Genomic DNA, 16,802 nt, shown 5'->3' with positions numbered 1-16,802 from the left:
ATCAGACTATCAATCTCCAGAGGGAAAGTAGGGGAGGGAGGGGGTAAGGGGAAGAGATCAACCAAAGGACTTGTATGCATACATATAAGCCAAACCAATGGACATGGACAACAGGGGGGTGAGAGCATGAGGGGGGGGGGGGGAGAGATGGGGGTTAATGGGGGGGATGAGGACACATTTGTAATACCTTAACTAATAAAAATAAATAAATAAATAAATAAATAAATAAATAAATAAAATAAAAAATTTTAAAAATGAGCTTTAGGGACATGTAGAATATCATGAAAGGGTCCAACACATGTATAGGAATTGAGAAGAGGAGAGACATAATGGGGAAAAGCAGTATTTGAAGAGAACTGCCTAAGAATTTTCTAAAACTGACCCCCCTCCAAAAATAAAAACAAAAAACAAAACCATGAATTCTGAAAGCTCTCCAAACTCTAGGAAGAATACATACAAAGAGAACCACACTTACACATATCATAGTAAAACTGCTAAAAACCAAGCTAATGAGAACAAATATGCTACTTTCAAAGGAACCACAATACAACTGACAGATTACTTTTTAATAGAAATGAAGGAAGCCAGAAGACAATGGAATATCTTTAAAAGATAAATTTTTTTAAAAAAGACAAGCTAGAATTCTATATCCAGTGAAAATATTCTCCAAATATGAAGATGTTCAAACAAAAACTGAGAGACACCAGGAAACACACTCCACCACAGACACACACACACACACACACACACACACAGGCACAGACACACACCCACACACACACAACTAAACAGAGTTCTTTAGACAGAAGGTAACTAATCTGAGAGAAGAAGTGGGCATGGTTATACAAGAAGAAAGAAAGAACACCAAAAAAAGGGTAAATATGTGGATTAATCTAAGTTATTGACTTTTTTAAATTATGTCTTGTGGAATTTAATATGCAGGGTGGGGCGAAAGTAGTTGTACAGCTGTTCATATGGAAAAGAATATAATCTATAATAATAAAAGCATAATATGCTAATTAGACCGGATGTCCTTCCAGACGACCTTCCGGACGAAGCTGGGGCTGCGAGGGAAGCCCGGGTCCCGGGTGCCAGAGGGAAGCTGGTGCTGGCAGCCAGGGGAAGGAGGGCCTACTCTTGCACGAATGTCGTGCATCGGGCCTCTACTAAGGAATAAATAATAATACAAGAATAAACTGTTTCACATACTCACAACTATAAACGTACTTTCCTCCCTTCCTCTCTCTCTAGAAGAGAAATCAATAAAAACATATTTTTTTAAAAAATCCCAGAACCTCAAAAGGCATTAAGGACATAAAAGGAGTCTAAGTGCTATGAGAAGCTTGTATTGTCCGGGAAATGGTTAAAGTATTAATTTAGGGTAGGCTCTAAAAACCAAAATATAAAATCACGCACAGCAAGCATCCAACTATGTAAAGACGTGTTTGTTTGTTTTTAAATACTAGAAAGAAACAACTTCTTGAAGCAGAAGTTCTATCGAGATGATGAAATGATGACTGGTTTTCATTTTCTTTATACTCCTTGGCATTCTCAGAGCAACTTTTTCCCTCAATATTTGGTTTCCTATAAGATGATTCCGGTATTTTCTTGAGGGAGGTGAAAGTAGCCTTCATTTTCTTACAAAGGTTCAAAAAGAACAAATTCCTAGAAAATTGGACAGAGACCCTGCAATTCTGCAGCCAGTTATTGGCAACATTTGTATGAGCGAAGAATGCTTCGGTCTGCCAACACAGACAGGCCAGGTACCAGACACATCCTGTGCCCCAGACAGGCACCGGCCGCTCACTCACTGTGTTTGGTGTGAGAGCATGCCTCAAGTTGTCTCTCCATAAACACGAGGAAATCCTAACTCAGCAGAAAGAATCACTTCTGGTAATAATTCAGGTCATCTGCACAGTCTTTCCACAACAAAAATACAAAGATCTTGCTAAATTAACAAGTAATAGTCATCATGCAAGAGACATCTGCACTCCACCTTGCAGCAAGAAGAAATGAAGCCCAGAGAAGCGATGCGTCTTGTTTAGAAGGTAACCCACGCGACACAAGAATTACCATTGTTGCGAAACAATGATGAAGTGAGGTGAGTACTCTCTCTCATATGCTAGTAGTGCAAACACAAGTCAATTTTTAAAGTTTGTGAGGAACAATTAGGAAATGTCATCGAGAACCTTAAAAATGCCTATTTCCTAACACAGCAATTCTCCTTTCCAGAAATTTATCGTAAGAAAATAATCTGAGCCCTAGCTGGTTTGACTCAGTGGATAGAGCGTCGGCCTGCGGACTGAAGGGTCCCAGGTTTGATTCCGGTCAGGGGCACATGCCCAGGTTGCAGGCTCGATTCCCCAGTAGGGGACGTGCAGGAGGCAGCTGATCAATGATTCTCTCTCATCATTGATGTTTCTATCTCTCTCTCCCTCTCCCTTCCTCTCTGAAATCAATAAAAATATATTTTTTTTAAAAAAAGAAAAGAATTTGAGATGTGATCAAAGATTTATGTACCTGGATATTCATCAAAGCATCCTATATAATAAAGAGCTAATATGCTAATTAGACCAAACAGCAGAACAACCATCCGGACAACCTTCCAGACGAAGCCGTGGCTGCGAGGGCTGAGCCCCTCGTACAAATTTTGTGCATCGGGCCTCTAGTTGTTTATAATAGTCAAAAATTATAAATAAGCTAAATTTCTAATAACAGAGACTAGTTAATAAATAGTAAATAAATATTTAGTAACCATAGAATCCACCTGAGAGGGTGCTAAACAACCATTTAAGAAAAATAGTTTCTAAGGAACATTTACTTAATGAGCAATATAGTAAAACACATTCAAAATACCCCTCATACTATTTTAAAGCACAGTATCATAGCAAGTGTTTATTGAGAACTTCCGATCTGCCAGGCGCACCCCAAATGTTTTACATGCATCATCTCATTTCATCTCACCCAGCCCTACAGGTCAGTGTCATCCCTTCCAGTGAGCGGAGGCTCCTGGTTCAAACCCAGGCAGTCTGACCCCGGATGATGCCGCCTAGAGAAAAACTCTGCGAGGCAATGATTAAAATGCTAATAGGAAGGCATTAAAGACTATTTTTATTTTCTTCCTGGTACCTGTCAATATTTTCCAAATCTTCTATAATTACCGTGTACTATTTGCAGTCTCCCTCCCCAAAAGGGAGCTTTACGAGCTACTTTCACTTACCATTTACACAATTTCAGTGAACAACAAGTCTTAGCTCTAAAGAAGCTTTGAGTCGCGTCTCCTCCAGGCCTTAAAAGCAGGAGACCGTTGTGCAAATCTGAGCCATGACATTCTGACCAGGGCAAGGGGATGGGCCACGAGTCTGCTCAGCAGGCTGTGGAGTCCATGACTTCCATCCCACAGGCACGTGTCACCATCTGGCTTACACAGCACTGATTTTTTACGTATATTCTGCCATTAATCTTCCCAACGACCTACCCAAGTAGATGTGACCATTTCAGGAAACTGAGATTTAAGGAGCTGAAGTGACTTGGCCAAGGTCATGCAGGGCACCCCAGCACTTTTCTAACTCATCTCTTGACCTACGAGCTCGGCCGCTCCAGCCTGTCCTCCACACCTCTCGAGTAATCTTCCTAATACATAAAGCAGGCTTGACCCCATCCTCCCCGCCGCCCCCCCCCCCCCCCCCCACAGCTCTCCTCACTAAAACCCTCTGTGACTCCCACTGCCTACAGGGTGAAGACCAAGCTCCATAACATGGCACCAGGTCCTCCTTGCCCAGTCCCTGCCTACCTCTCCAGCCCCATCACCCGCACCTGTCACTGCGAGTGTCCCATGCGCCAGATCCCAGCGGGGTCCTGGGGACACAATGATAAACAGGACATGGCACAAGGATGAACAAGACCTGGCTTACACCCTGAAGAAGCCAGAAGTCCTGTGGGAGAGACAGACACAGAGAGGGATTGCTGCGATGCAGATGGACAGTGGGGAGAGGCCTAGGCTGGGGTGCTTAGGGCAGGCCCCTGGAGGAAGCGGGAATGAGCCAGATGAGGGGCAAAGGAGGAGACATTCCCTGCAGAAGAAACCTAGCAGCCAAGTGTTAGCTCACAGAACTTTCTGCACCAATGCCAACGTTCTAGATCAGGGGTAGGCAAACTTTTTGACTCGAGGGCCACAATGGGTTCTTAAACTGGACCGGAGGGCCGGAACAAAAGCATGGAAGGAGTGTTTGTATGAACTAATATAAATTCAAAGTAAACATCATTACATAAAAGGGTACGGTCTTTTTTTTTTTTTTAGTTTTATTCATTTCAAACGGGCCGGATCCGGCCCGTGGGCCGTAGTTTGCCCAGGGCTATTCTAGATGCTCTCCAACATGGGAGCCACTCGCCACATGTGGCTACTGAGCACTTGACAAGTGGCTAGTGCAACTGGGGAGCGGAACCGTTCGTTTTACTTAATTTGTAATTAATTTCTATGCAAATAGCCATGCATGGCTCACAGCTACCATGTTGGACAGCACGGTTCTAGAGCATTAAACTGAAGCTGATAGAAATGAAGTTCAGTAGGTAAGTTTTGAAGTAACGTTCCGGTCAGGCCAGGTTGCATGTTGCTTCTTATACTCACCATGCTGTTTCCTCCCCCTTGTCTCCCTGGCAAGGCCCCACTGAACCCACACAAGGCCACCCCGTCCCACCTCTCTTTGAAGGCTCCCCTCTACCTCTACATGTTGCCTTTTCCTATGCAGGCATCACCGTGAATCATATGTACATGTCCTCATAACCATCTCCACTAGGCTCTGAGCTCTGTCTCTTCCTTGTCCTGGTATTTCCAGCCACTGGTACCCTCTTGGCGCAGGGGAGGCACTCAATGATAAAGGCTTGATGCACAAGTGGCCTGGCGGGGCAGGGGCGGGGTATTCACCTCTTCTAACGAAGATGTGTGTCCCTAACCTGACCTTCCTTGGAATGACCGCTGGATGAGTCCTCGCGAACACCCTGCCCACCCTCCCATCACGGTCCACAGCCGGCCTTGCAGTGGCTCTATTTTGCCCAGGTTTCCGAACCTAGAGATCTGAACAGGGGGAATGACTAGCCAGCTTCTAAAGGCAGCAAAACGAATGATCAGGAGCCAGTCCTTGGAGTTAGTCCTGGGTCTGGGGACCAGCTCCGCCACTCGGCACCTGCGTGTTCTTAAGCTGGGTGCTGGGATGCTCTGAGCCCGTTTCCTCAAGGGAAAAGTGGGCATCACCTGGGCCTCTTACAGTTGTTGGGAGGCTGAATGGCTACGCATCTGCACGGCACCGGGCACACCGTAAGCTCTCCGTAAACAGTAGCAAGCCATCTGGAACCCCCATATGCAAATTCCGGAGCCCCTAAATAGCTGCTCCTTGGTGCTCTCTGGGATGGACATAATCCAATCTCTGAGTCATCACGTGTTGCCAAAATTCTTCTCGAGTTCCCAAGAGGAAATTTATTTTATTTCCCTCTAACTTCAAAAACGAAACCGTCCTTACAGCATTTTGGGGTGGCAGGGATGAGGAAGGAGACCCTGAAATCCAACAAGCAGCTTTGAAAAGGTTACAAACTGATGGGAGAAAGAAAGGAGAAGGCAGCTGGAGGGGGTGAGCAGGGCGGGTGGAGACAATCCCCTGAGTTTCTGCTATTATTGAATACCCCAACTCTCAAAGCAGCAGGCAGCCTCCTCCTCCACGTGGGCTAAGCTCTGCTAATGAGAAAGCGCGCTCTGCCTACATTACCACAATAATGATTTCCCCCTTGCATTTTTACATGCCCGCCGCTTTATCATAGCAGAAGTAGACATATATTTTCAATAAATCCCTTCTCCCCTACCTCCTCCCCAACTCAAGCTCGCCCAGTAAAAGCTGTTCTCTCTCTGCACCCTCCCCCAACGCAATCCCAACCCTGGAGCACAATGAGTTCCACTAATCAAAACAGAAAGAAAAAGAAAAATGGAAAGATCACAGCTGCTGAAAAACAGCATTCGCTACAAGTCGAAGCCCTCCACATTTTTTCCTGCGTGCAGCATTTACTTCTTCAAGGACACGGCGCCCCTCCCCTATCAGAAATCTTATGCAGAGTTGCTCAGAGGGGAGGGAGGGAGGAGGGGCGGGAAGAAATCTAATATTCACTCTCTTTCCTATTTTGACTAAGCCAGCACAGACAGAAATATAGATAAGGCCTTGAATAACTGATTTAACAAAATGTCACTTATTAAAAGGGGTGGGGGATGGGGCCGCATTTGCATTTCAGAGCTCAGTTAAACCACCCCAGCTCGAGGCTGTGAGGCCACGAAAGCAAGAGGGAGGAAACCTTTCTCTCTAGTCTGATCTCCTTCAGCGGCTGCAGGAACTGACCCTGGTGGCAGGGAGGCCTGGGTTTCTCCTCCAACAACAGCCAGTGGAGAGAGAAACCGAAGGCAAAACAACAACAGAAAGCTGATTCTTAAATAAAGTGAGCGTTTATACTGCAGTAACTAGTGCCAGGCTCGGTGCTGGGTGCTGGGTGCTGGGGGCATAAGAATGAATGACCCAGTTCTGCCCTCCCCAGGGCAGCCTAGAAGGGGTGGAAGACACGCCCAGTGATAAGTATGCCAACAGCACCCAGGGCTGCAGAGCCCGAGAACTGCCCCTCCAGCCCACCCCCAAAGCCCTAACCCACAAGCAGGCACACAGGGCCCCCAAGAAGGGCTTCAGGAATGAGTGTCCGCACAGTGAAGTTGTTTGACTTTCACGCTGGTTTCTGAAGAAGCTCAGACGCTTCAAAAGGAAAGACACCCCTAAATGTCCTACCTCCTGTGGCTCCCCAGGAAAACCCCTTGGCTCATATGTGTTCACCCGACTAAAAAAGAAGCCCTAGCTGGTTTGGCTCAGTGGATAGAGCGTCAGCCTGTGGACTGAAGGGTCCCAGGTTCGATTCCGGTCAAGGGCACATGCCCAGGGTTGCCAGCTCGATCCCCAGCAGAGGGCGTGCAGAAAGGCAGCCGATAGATGATTCCCTTTCATCATTGATGTTTCTATCTCTCTCTCCCCTCTCTCTTCCTCTCTGAAATCAATAAAAACATATTTAAAAAAAAAAAAGAAAGAAAGAAAAGTGAACAAGTCCCAATGCTTAATCATCAGCCTCAATTACTGGCATCCTTTGGCTGAATTCTAAGGGAGCTTGGTATCTCCCACTGTGATGACAACAGAGGGAACTCAAAGGACACGCCTATTAAAACTCCCTGGGCATCAAATCCATCTCTTTTTCTTTTCCTTTTAAAAAATTGTGCAAAGAAGTTAGGTTGGAGGCAACTTCCCAAAGATGAAGAGAAGCCCTCGGAGCAGCCTTTGTTATGACAAAGACCCCTGAGATCCTCAGGAAACTTTCCAAGGCAGCACACTGCCCACGGCCCAGTATGTCCAAAGCCGGGGCCTGGAGACCGAAGGCCACGCTATCTAAAAACGACCACGGACTGTCCTGGTTCCTCCACGGAGGGGCCCCACAGAAGGGACTGGGCTGAGCGTAGGAGGCTGATGGAGAATAGCCATGCGATTTGTTAAAGTCAAGTTTTGGCTTTAATTATGAGGCAGGCTTAAAGCTGTGTGCTCCAGAACGAACCAGACAATTCAAGTTTTTAAAAATGTAATGCCCCAAACACGCTGAAATCATCTATTTCCAACTAAGGTCACTAGACTTATAAGCCTGAAATTCCCAGATGCACGTTTTGGTTTCCATAATCTCTTACATATATTCTATCCCATTCTTACTTAATACTGTGTAGCAGTATCTATTTGAGAGTGCAATGAAATTTGGAGACCATTTAAATTCTGGGCATTAAACCCGGGCTTTGAAAGCTGGCCGGTCATAGGAATCCAGGTTCATCGCTTATTTATATTTTTTCAATTCTACTTCTTGAGCCTCACTTTCCTCGGCTGTAAAATGGGAATAATATCTACCTCCTACGGTTGTCGCAAGACACCGATAAAATAGGACAAGTCAAAGAGGCTTTGGACCTAGGTAAACACTAGGTATTTCAATGGCGGCACCCATTTCCTCCCTCTCTGATTTTTTGCTGTTTGTTTTCCCCTCTCTGTGAAACCAGACTGATATCGGTTCCACTGAGCCCTCAAAAATGACAACTTGTATTTATTACACAAATAAATCCAGAAGGTCCTGTTACCCACAGGTGTGCAAAAGCTGCCTCCCCGCCGAATCCAGGTGAGGGGCACGAGGGATTTCATTGTCCTACTGTCTGCTTTTGAATACGTTTGAAGATTTTTCATGATAAAAATTAATGTAGAAAGAAAGAAGGAGAGCCTCACCCTGCTGAGCAGATGCCAGGGTCTGATTAAGGGAAAGTAGGGGCTACTTTTTATTTTTGTTATTGTTGTTAATCCTCCCCCGAGTATATTTTTCCATTGATTTTTTTTTTTTTAGAGAGAGTGGAAGAGATAGAGAGAAACATCAATGTGAGAGAAACACATCAATTGGTTGCCTCCTGCACGTGCCCCGACCAGGGCCCAGGCCAGGGAGGAGCCTGCCACGGAGGTCCATGCCCTTGACCAGAAGCAAACCTGGGACCCTTTGCCGCTCTGTCCACTGAGCCAAACTGGCTAGGGCATGGGCTATTTTTTAAAACTGGAAATGACTTCCCAGCATACACAGTAAGACTAAAGGCTGAAGGACTGTTATGTAGGTAGAGTCAGTATACACAACAGTTTTCATTTGCAAAAAACAAACGCTGAGCCAAACGAAGACCGCTCACAGCAGGGGACCCCAGCCAGGGGACCCCAGCCAGGCTTCTCGGGTAGGTTCAAGGTTCCCCTGCACCCAGTTCACAAACCAAGTAAGTCTGGCCCTTTGGGTGGACAGGTCTCAGGTTCTAAATATGGAATCAGAGTTTGAACCTCTACTGACTGACCTTTCCCAGCCCGCATTCTGATGCCTGCCTTCCAGCAGTGAGATCAGTTTCGCCAAAGGGATCACAGAGGCCTTGAAAACCCCAAATAGAAAGTAGCTTCGAGGGGGAAACATAAATGGGAGTGAACACGGTGAACAGCTTTTAGTAGACGCTTTGGGGAGTTCAGGGACGGGTTTCATTGGTTGTCAGGTTTTTGTATCTGAGAAGAAGATCTGGCTGAAGTTCAATTCACCTCGCTGCTGCCTGCTACAGTTTACATAGCACTTTCCGTACATTATCTGATCCCATCCTCACAAGTCTGAGGAGGGAGGCGACAGATGGTATCACCCTCATCACCCTCCTTCTGCAGATGTGGAGACAGGCTCAGAGGCCCACTTGTCCAGAGCAAAGATGGAGCTGGACCGCACCCGGGGTCTTCTGACTCTCTCTCCTCCCCCACCCACCTCCCATGCAGACCCCATGCTTGGCACAGGGGCGGGCAGTCGATGGCATATTTTTTGTGAAAGGCAGCCTCAAGGAGAGGCAGATCTCTGCCCTTTTTTTCTGGAGCTTCTTGTTCAAAACATATGACGCAGTGCCCACCAACTTTAGAACAGGGCTGAACATCATGGAGGTCTTTTTCCAATCGTAGTTCTCAAATAAATCTAAGGTGAGGCCCAAATTACTTTAACTGAAGACTCTTTTCCAAGCAAAAGAGTCTGCTCTTTCCTCTGTGCTGCTCAGTAATGCAGTCAAATGCTCAAAAAAAAAAAAAAAAAAAAAAAAAAATGCAGCACAATTTTCTGATGCAGTCTTAACCCTTGCAGGCTCCGGTAGGACTCAAGTCCTGAGCCCAAAGCCCTTCCCAGGGCGGGTGCGGCCTCAGCCCGGAGAGGCAGAGCACCTCAGGGCCCCAGCGCAGCTCCCTCACCTTCCCGCACCTGCACCTGCTCTCTGGCCACACGGAGGAAGTGTCCCTCCTCCGAGAAAAGCCCATCTTCCCCCACAGGCCTCGAGGGGTTTTGCTCAGGTGACCCAACCCATTGCTCTTGACCAACCATCTCCTCTCCACTGTTTCGCATCAGCACACAAATATACCACCAGGACCTCAAAAAACCCCGTCCCTCTACCCCATGTCCTTCCAACTCCCACTCCATTCCTCTGGCCCCCTTTCTGAGTCAAGCTGTGCCCAAAAGTTGTCTACACATGCCACTCCCAGTTCCTCGCCTCCCACTCCCCGGCCAACCCCTCCATCCTTGCTTCTGCCCAACCCATCACTCCACTGAGGCTGTTGGCAAAGTTGCCAATGACTTCCATTTTGCCAAATCCATTGGTGACTTTCCCGGCCTTATCTCACGGCACACTCGTATGCATCGCCTTTTCCCTCCAGGCGCCTTAGGACATGTCCGCCAGTCTCCTGCATTAAAATACCACCCCCTGGCTGACGATTCCCACATTTTCATCTCTTGCCTGGCCAGTCCTCTGACACTGGATGCTCGTGTATCAGACCGCTTGCTTAACATCTCATTGAGTCCAACAGGCATCTCAGATTCCAGGGAGCCCAAACAGAAACGGTGTGATTCTGCTCCCCTCCCTCTCCCTCTTCCCCATCTCAGCAAATAGCACCACCCATCTACCCAACTGCTCAAGTCAGAAACCTGTTATCCTAGATTCCTCCTCCCCACCCCCCACCAAATCCATCCCCAAGCCCTGCCCATTCCACCTTCAATGTGCGTCTGGCACCCACCTGCTGCCCTCCATCCACCTTCTGTCACCTCCCCCCTGCCCTGCTCAGACTGCCACAGCGCTGTGCTCCCCAATCCCACACCCGCCCCTCTCCACCAATGCATTGGGTAGGGGTGTCACTTCTCACTGTCATGACTTCCCACCGCAAACCCTTCAAGGCCCTCAGAGCCCTGCCTGGTCAGTCATCTCTTGTGCCCTCTCTCCCTCCCGTTATCCACCCGCGCTTCTCTTCAATGGCCAAAGCCAAAGGCCTTCCACCCAGGCTGTGTGGTGCCGTCTGCTTCTCCCACCCCAGTCCCCAGAGAGGCTCTCCTAGGCTGCTCTAGCTGAGCAAGTCCAGGTCACCGCTCCCTGGGGTTTCATCAGAGCATTTATCACATTTTGCAATATCTATTCCTTTACACGTCAACCTCCCCTCTGGACTGTAAACTAGGGAGAGGGGTGGGGGATGGGTAGAGGGAGATGATTATGTTGTTCTGAATTATCAACATATTCCCAGCGTCTAAACTTAGGGCCGAGCACAGAATGGGTGCTCAATGAGTAAATGCTGAATGTCCAAATGAATAAACCAGTCAGCCACGGCATGAAAATAACTGTTACCGTCTATGAGCCTAGACGTATCGCTGCCATTTAGGCACAGGGGTTCTTTTTCCCCCTTCCTCTCTATCAAAAAACAAAACAAAAACGTTTTAATATTGCTAAACCAAAAGCCCAACAGCTCAGCATACCCCACCCATTCTCAGCTTGTCTTCCATGAGGAAAAAGCAAAAGGCACCCATTTCCTCAGTAAACCCCAATTAACCAGTAGGCCCGACAAGCAGCTGCCCAGAGAACTTGAAAATCCTTATCAAATACCACAGGGTCTTTTTGCTGTGTATTTTATTTAACCCAGAAAAAATAAAAAACAGATTAAGAGAGCCATGGAATCAAACTCATGTTCTCAAGCCTGTATTATTCCTTAAAATGCCACAGTAGCCTCGTTGAAAAGCATGCCAAGAACAGATCCAGCTGCTCTTGTCTCCCTCTCCCCACAAAAGAAAGCAACTGTGTAATATCCTCTTTATTTTATTGGTTCCCCTTAAACATGCAAATTCAGAAATATTACTAATCCACAAGATCCTAGCTGATCCTAACCCCCTCTCCTCCCTAAATCACAGTTTCATGAGGTCAGAAATAAAACGAGCTGAATTCGACTGCTTTTAGAGCAGAACAATCAGCACAAATTTGTACTGCCGGGGGTCTGAGTCACTTGTCTGGATCCTTACTATACATGTGAATGTTCAAAGTCAATAAAAACATCAAGAGCTTCCCCCCCCCGCCCAAAAAAAAATGCCCACAGTGAAATATGAGATATCCCAGAAGCGACATTAATACAATATCATTACCATGAACCCTATGGCAAATATACCACCAAATTCCAATTACCCGAGTGTGAATTTTCCACAGACAGTGGGTAAAGCCACACTAGGCTTTCTGGTCTGCTCAATTAACCTTAGATTTGACCAAGCATAATTAGACAGGTGAGCCAGCTGGTTGCAGGGGAAACTTCCAAGATGAACTGAAATTATTTTTGGTGCCACTCTCTATTAACACATATAATTGGGTATCAACCATGCCCTTTTTTTTCCCAAGACGGTCGGTGGCAGGCTTTCCTAAGTTTTTCCTTGCGTGGATGGTCAAGATAACCAGGCCACTCAAGAGACTTTTTTGGAATGCCAAGGTACAGCTCCACTCTCTCCATGAGAAGACAAAAACGGAAGTTAATCAACTCAGCACAAGTCCATGAAGCAATTTGGCCGTTGGCCCAGGAAGACACTGTCAAGACCTCCAGAGACTTCTCTGGAGAGCTCTCTCCACAAGACCGAATGACAGAACTTCAGACACAGATGTAACTCATGGATCAAACTGTGCGCTCCTAATTTAAAAAAGAAAAAAATCTGAAGTCCAGAAATGCTAGACACTGGACATTTCCCCCCTGCTGTGAGCATCAAACCACCTTAAAAGTTCTTGGTCACTTTTCAAATACTGTAAACTCGAGGCAACCACTGAATGCAAAACAACGTCAATACTTTCTGATTAATCAACTTTATGGAGAATCCTTATACTTTTCCCAAGCAAACAATGCTTTTGATTATTACGACCAACCCAACCATCAAAGGATAGGAAAAAGAATATGATACATAAGCTTTGCTTTTGTGATCACGCACTTTATTATATAAGCAGCAGTCCCCTCCCTTATCATTAATGCTCCTACCTCAACAAAAACCACAGGCCCAAGCGGGTTAAAGGAAGCCAAACGGAGCACTTTCCACACAGTTCATAGAACAACTGTTTTCACAGCAAGCTCACATAAATGCTATGTGATATTAACACACGCCTGCTATGTGGAAGCCTGCTTCCCAAGCTGTGAAAAGACTCGTGTTTACTATGGAACCTGCAAAATTAATCTTCTCAATGCCCATAAAGCAGACGGAAGCGCTCTTTTTTTGAGATGTCAAGCTGGCTTCTCAACAAATCTTTGGCAAAAACGGACATGCCTAAAAGGGCGGGGCCCAAAGAGCTGTGTCACTCCCTGTATCAATGCCTATAAATCAAATCCTGACAATCACCACAATATTTTTAAAAGAATGAATTATGATTCATGGGCCTTCAAACCTTTATTACCACAAGAACATTCCCAGCAGAAGAGAAAAAAAAGCTACTGTGACTTGATTAATGGCCGAAGCAAGACAATAAAATAAATCTCATAACTATAAGAATAAAAAAAAAAACCTGAATGACTGCTCTTGGCTTCGAGGGTAGCCATGTCAATAATTCCACTATCCTGGGATAAACACACATAAAGATTGTGTTTACCTTTTCAGCAATAGACACCACCAGACGCAGACTTTCAGCAGGGGAAAATTAATAGCTAATTTGTTTAACGAATGCCTAGTTAGGAACATTTGATAAATGGCAATATTTATTTCCCAACTAACTCAGCTCTCAAGCTGCCAAATAACCAATTCTCAATCTGGAAATCTGATAACAGGAAGGAAAGAAAGCACTGTCCATCCGTAACACGTAGAGAAATGTTTTTAAACCCATTATTTCCCCTGCTAGAATTGAGCCCGGCTACAGAACTGCAGAAAGCTTAACCAACTTTAGTTAACCACTCTGTCTAGTGTTTACTCCCTGACCCTACTAAGCATGTCTGGGTTTGAACCTCTGGTGCTAAAATTATCCTGGCAAAGTTAAAACTCCCAGCATAATCCAGGTACCTGACAGCCAAGACCTACAACCACCCATCTGCAGAAACCAGCAGGCTGAGTACCAGGAAAACGGGCAGGGAGGAGCAAAGACGGCTGGTTAACTGGTAAACTGCTGAGTACTATTGCTTGTTATCCTTCCAGTGGGCACCAAACCCCATGGTCGGTCGCCAGACTGCTTTCTTGAAACGGTTAATGATGCCGAAGGTTGGTACCAACTGGGACAACCGAAAACTCCTTTCTTAACGCTCTGCTCCAAGGCCTGCTAAAAAGTGCACCCACCCGGCCCGGGAGGCATTTTTTTTAAAGAACTCCTCAGCCATCCCTGGATCCCTCGTTCCTAAGCATCACTTCCACGCACTTCCCAAGACAGCCCAGGCCACGCTGTTAGCAACCGGCTTCAACACGTACTTTCACTTGCCAGAGCCGCCGGGTCTGGGAAGTTTCCACAAAGCTGGCTCTCGCAGGCCAGCCCAAGACCCACGAAGGAACCAGGATGTCATTTTCTTTTCACGTAAGGATGGCAGGCGCACATGCCCCAGCCCAGGGCTGACCGGAGGCCACGGGCCAGGTGCTCTCGGCCTCCGCCAGTGAATGGGTGGTTTTCTAATATCTGTTTATTTAGATCACCAGCAACAACTCCCAAACTGAAGTTAAGACTGGAGGGGCAGGTTTACCCCCCACACATTTCCCTCCTCCGGGTGGCCACTTTTAACTTCTGGTGGGTCCTCGGGCCCCCAAAGAGCCCACAGGCGCATATATATACATATATGCATCACGTCCAAAGCCCCCAAAGGCACATCCCTAGGGTCCTGCGGTTTCTTGGCTGGAAGAATGAAGGCTTTATAGCATCACACCCTTCAAGTGCAAGCCCCACCACCACCCTTTAAGCCCGACCTGCCCATTTTAGCGCCCCTCGCACCCCTCCCCCTTTGCTGGGATGCCGTGCAGCACCGAGGGGGAAGAGGGAAGAAGGGAAGCAGAGAGAAGGCCCGGTTAACATACTGAAAGTAAAGAAGTGGGGGGCGGGGGGGGAGACTTTTCCTTCCCCTCCCCCATCTTCTCACTGAGCATCCCCCCCAACTAATTTTTTTAAAAAATGAAACTTAATAAGCTTCTTGCCTACCTTGGCTGTTTCTGCAACAAGTGCATGGGCAATCCGACAAGAAGACCAGTCTCCGCTTGGGGGGGTGCGATGGGGGAGAAGCAGAGCTGATGGAGTAATTTCAATATTAATTTATGTCAGAGCCGCCTCCTCGAAGCGCTACTCACTTACAGTACTGCCCTCAGCCAGTAAACAAATATCGCTCCGCCAGGAAACATACTCCCCAGATGCAAGCCCCTCTCCCCAGCAGGGAACCCGGCCCTTCATCCCCCACCCCCACCCAACAGCGTGCTCCCCAACCCCGGTAGGAAGCTCAGCGTTACCAAAGCACCAACCCACCACCTCCGCCGCCACCCGAGCAAGAAACTTACTCGGTCCGTCTATGCCTCCACCCTCCCTTCAGGAAATCTACTCTCCATATGCATTCAGCCTCCCCGCAGGAAATCTGCTCCCCCCCTCCCCCCTTCTATATACATGCACCCCTCCCTCTCCTCCTCCCCACTCGCCCTCCCCGGCCAGAAACTTACTGGCGAGCAAGCGTGCAGGCTCTCCTGATCCTGGAAACTTACTCCCAGAGATAGCGCCCGCCAACCCCCTTCCCGGCCCTGCTCCCCTTCCTGCCCTCCGCCGCAAGCAACTCCAAACTCTCCGCATCCAGCCACTCTCCCTCCCCGGTGGAAATTTGCAGCGCGGGGCCGCGCGCGTGCATCCACCCTCCCCTTCAGGAAACTTACTCCCCTTCTGCATGCACCGCCTCTCAGCCATCGCTTAGGGAAGGGGGTGTGCTAAGAAGACAGAAATACATATGTATCTCTCGCCCCTCCCCCGGCCGCAGCCCACTCGGGGCCGAGCCGCGGTAACCTGGCCTTACCTTTTGCATTGCTCCCCATCCTCGCCCCTCCCTTAACCCTCCTTATCTGCTCCCCGGCGCCCCCCTTTTTTCACCCTTTACCCACCCCTAGCAACCGTTCCCAAGCTCCTCTCGGTCTTTTTTTTTTTTTTTTTTTAATCCAGGATGCAAATTCCTCCCCTGTCAGCAAATCGACTGTCAAATTATTTTCTTGCAAAAAGAGAAAGGCGGGGTGGTGGGGGGTGGGGGGGGGGGCGTGGGGGGGAGCAGAAGCAAAAAAGGGGGGAGGGCGGAGGAAGGGAGAGAGGGGGACAGAAGAGGGGAGAGATATCCCTCCGCAGAGCTGGGTCTGGCCGCGGGCGGGGAAGCAGGAAGTAAGGTGTCCAGCGCCCGGCCGGCGGGTCCTACGCCGCGGCCCCCGCCCGCGCCCCGTGTCCCCCGGGGCGCCTCGCTTCGGCGGTCGCGGGCCGCCCCATGCATTGTTCGCAGCGTTCCCGGCATCGCGCTGCCGACCTTATTTGTTTGCTCTGCATGTGCATGAGGTGGCACCTTTTGTAGGCTGGAGAGAGTCTGGACCAGGATGGGGCGGGGGGCGAGGACCGCGTTGGGGCGCCGCGCGGGACCTGTCTGCAAATCGAGATGTGGCGGACTCTCCGGCGTGGCCGGAAAATCGAGGCCCAGGAGAAGGCGGCGCGGCCGGGAAGCTGCCGCCTTAGACCCGGACCAGTGCAGGATTGCTTCCTGCGTAGCCGTCCCGGTTATTGTAACGCGCTTTGCAGTCTAACGACTGGGCTTTGGGTTCGGGGTTTATTTTGTTAAAGGGGTTGCAAAGATGCCATGGTCGAGGTGGGCTGCGGGGAGCCGGCCTGCACCTACTCCCCCTCTCCCCCCCGCACTGCACCCCGGCTTCGGTGGGGCTGGGAGAGAGGCCGGCGCTCCGGGGAAGGGGCT

The 16,802-nt window shown here is 48.3% G+C and overlaps 1 protein-coding gene across 11 annotated transcripts in view; it reads right to left on the bottom strand.

The window, feature by feature from the left end:
* TRERF1 (transcriptional regulating factor 1) overlaps positions 1-16,056 on the bottom strand; it is a 209,252-nt gene extending 193,196 nt beyond the window's left edge. For 9 of the 11 annotated variants that reach the window (XM_070418593.1, XM_070418590.1, XM_070418596.1 and 6 more), the window contains exons 1-2: positions 15,958-16,056; positions 15,023-15,108 (exon numbers count right to left, since the gene is read on the bottom strand). The gene's annotated coding sequence lies outside the window, so the exon portion shown is untranslated. Of the gene's footprint in view, positions 1-15,022; positions 15,109-15,528; positions 15,609-15,872; positions 15,938-15,957 lie in introns of those variants that run through there. The other 2 variants (XM_070418592.1, XM_070418591.1) reach the window with 2 other exon arrangements.
* Between the last annotated feature and the right edge of the window lie 746 nt (positions 16,057-16,802).

This window comes from Myotis yumanensis, unplaced genomic scaffold, assembly GCF_028538775.1.
Source record: "Myotis yumanensis isolate MYYU_CA2020_CCGP unplaced genomic scaffold, mMyoYum1.0.hap1 SCAF_6, whole genome shotgun sequence".
Classification (NCBI taxonomy): domain Eukaryota; kingdom Metazoa; phylum Chordata; class Mammalia; order Chiroptera; family Vespertilionidae; genus Myotis; species Myotis yumanensis.
Note: the sequence above shows the minus strand (reverse complement) of the source record. Positions and strands in the feature narration are given on the sequence as shown.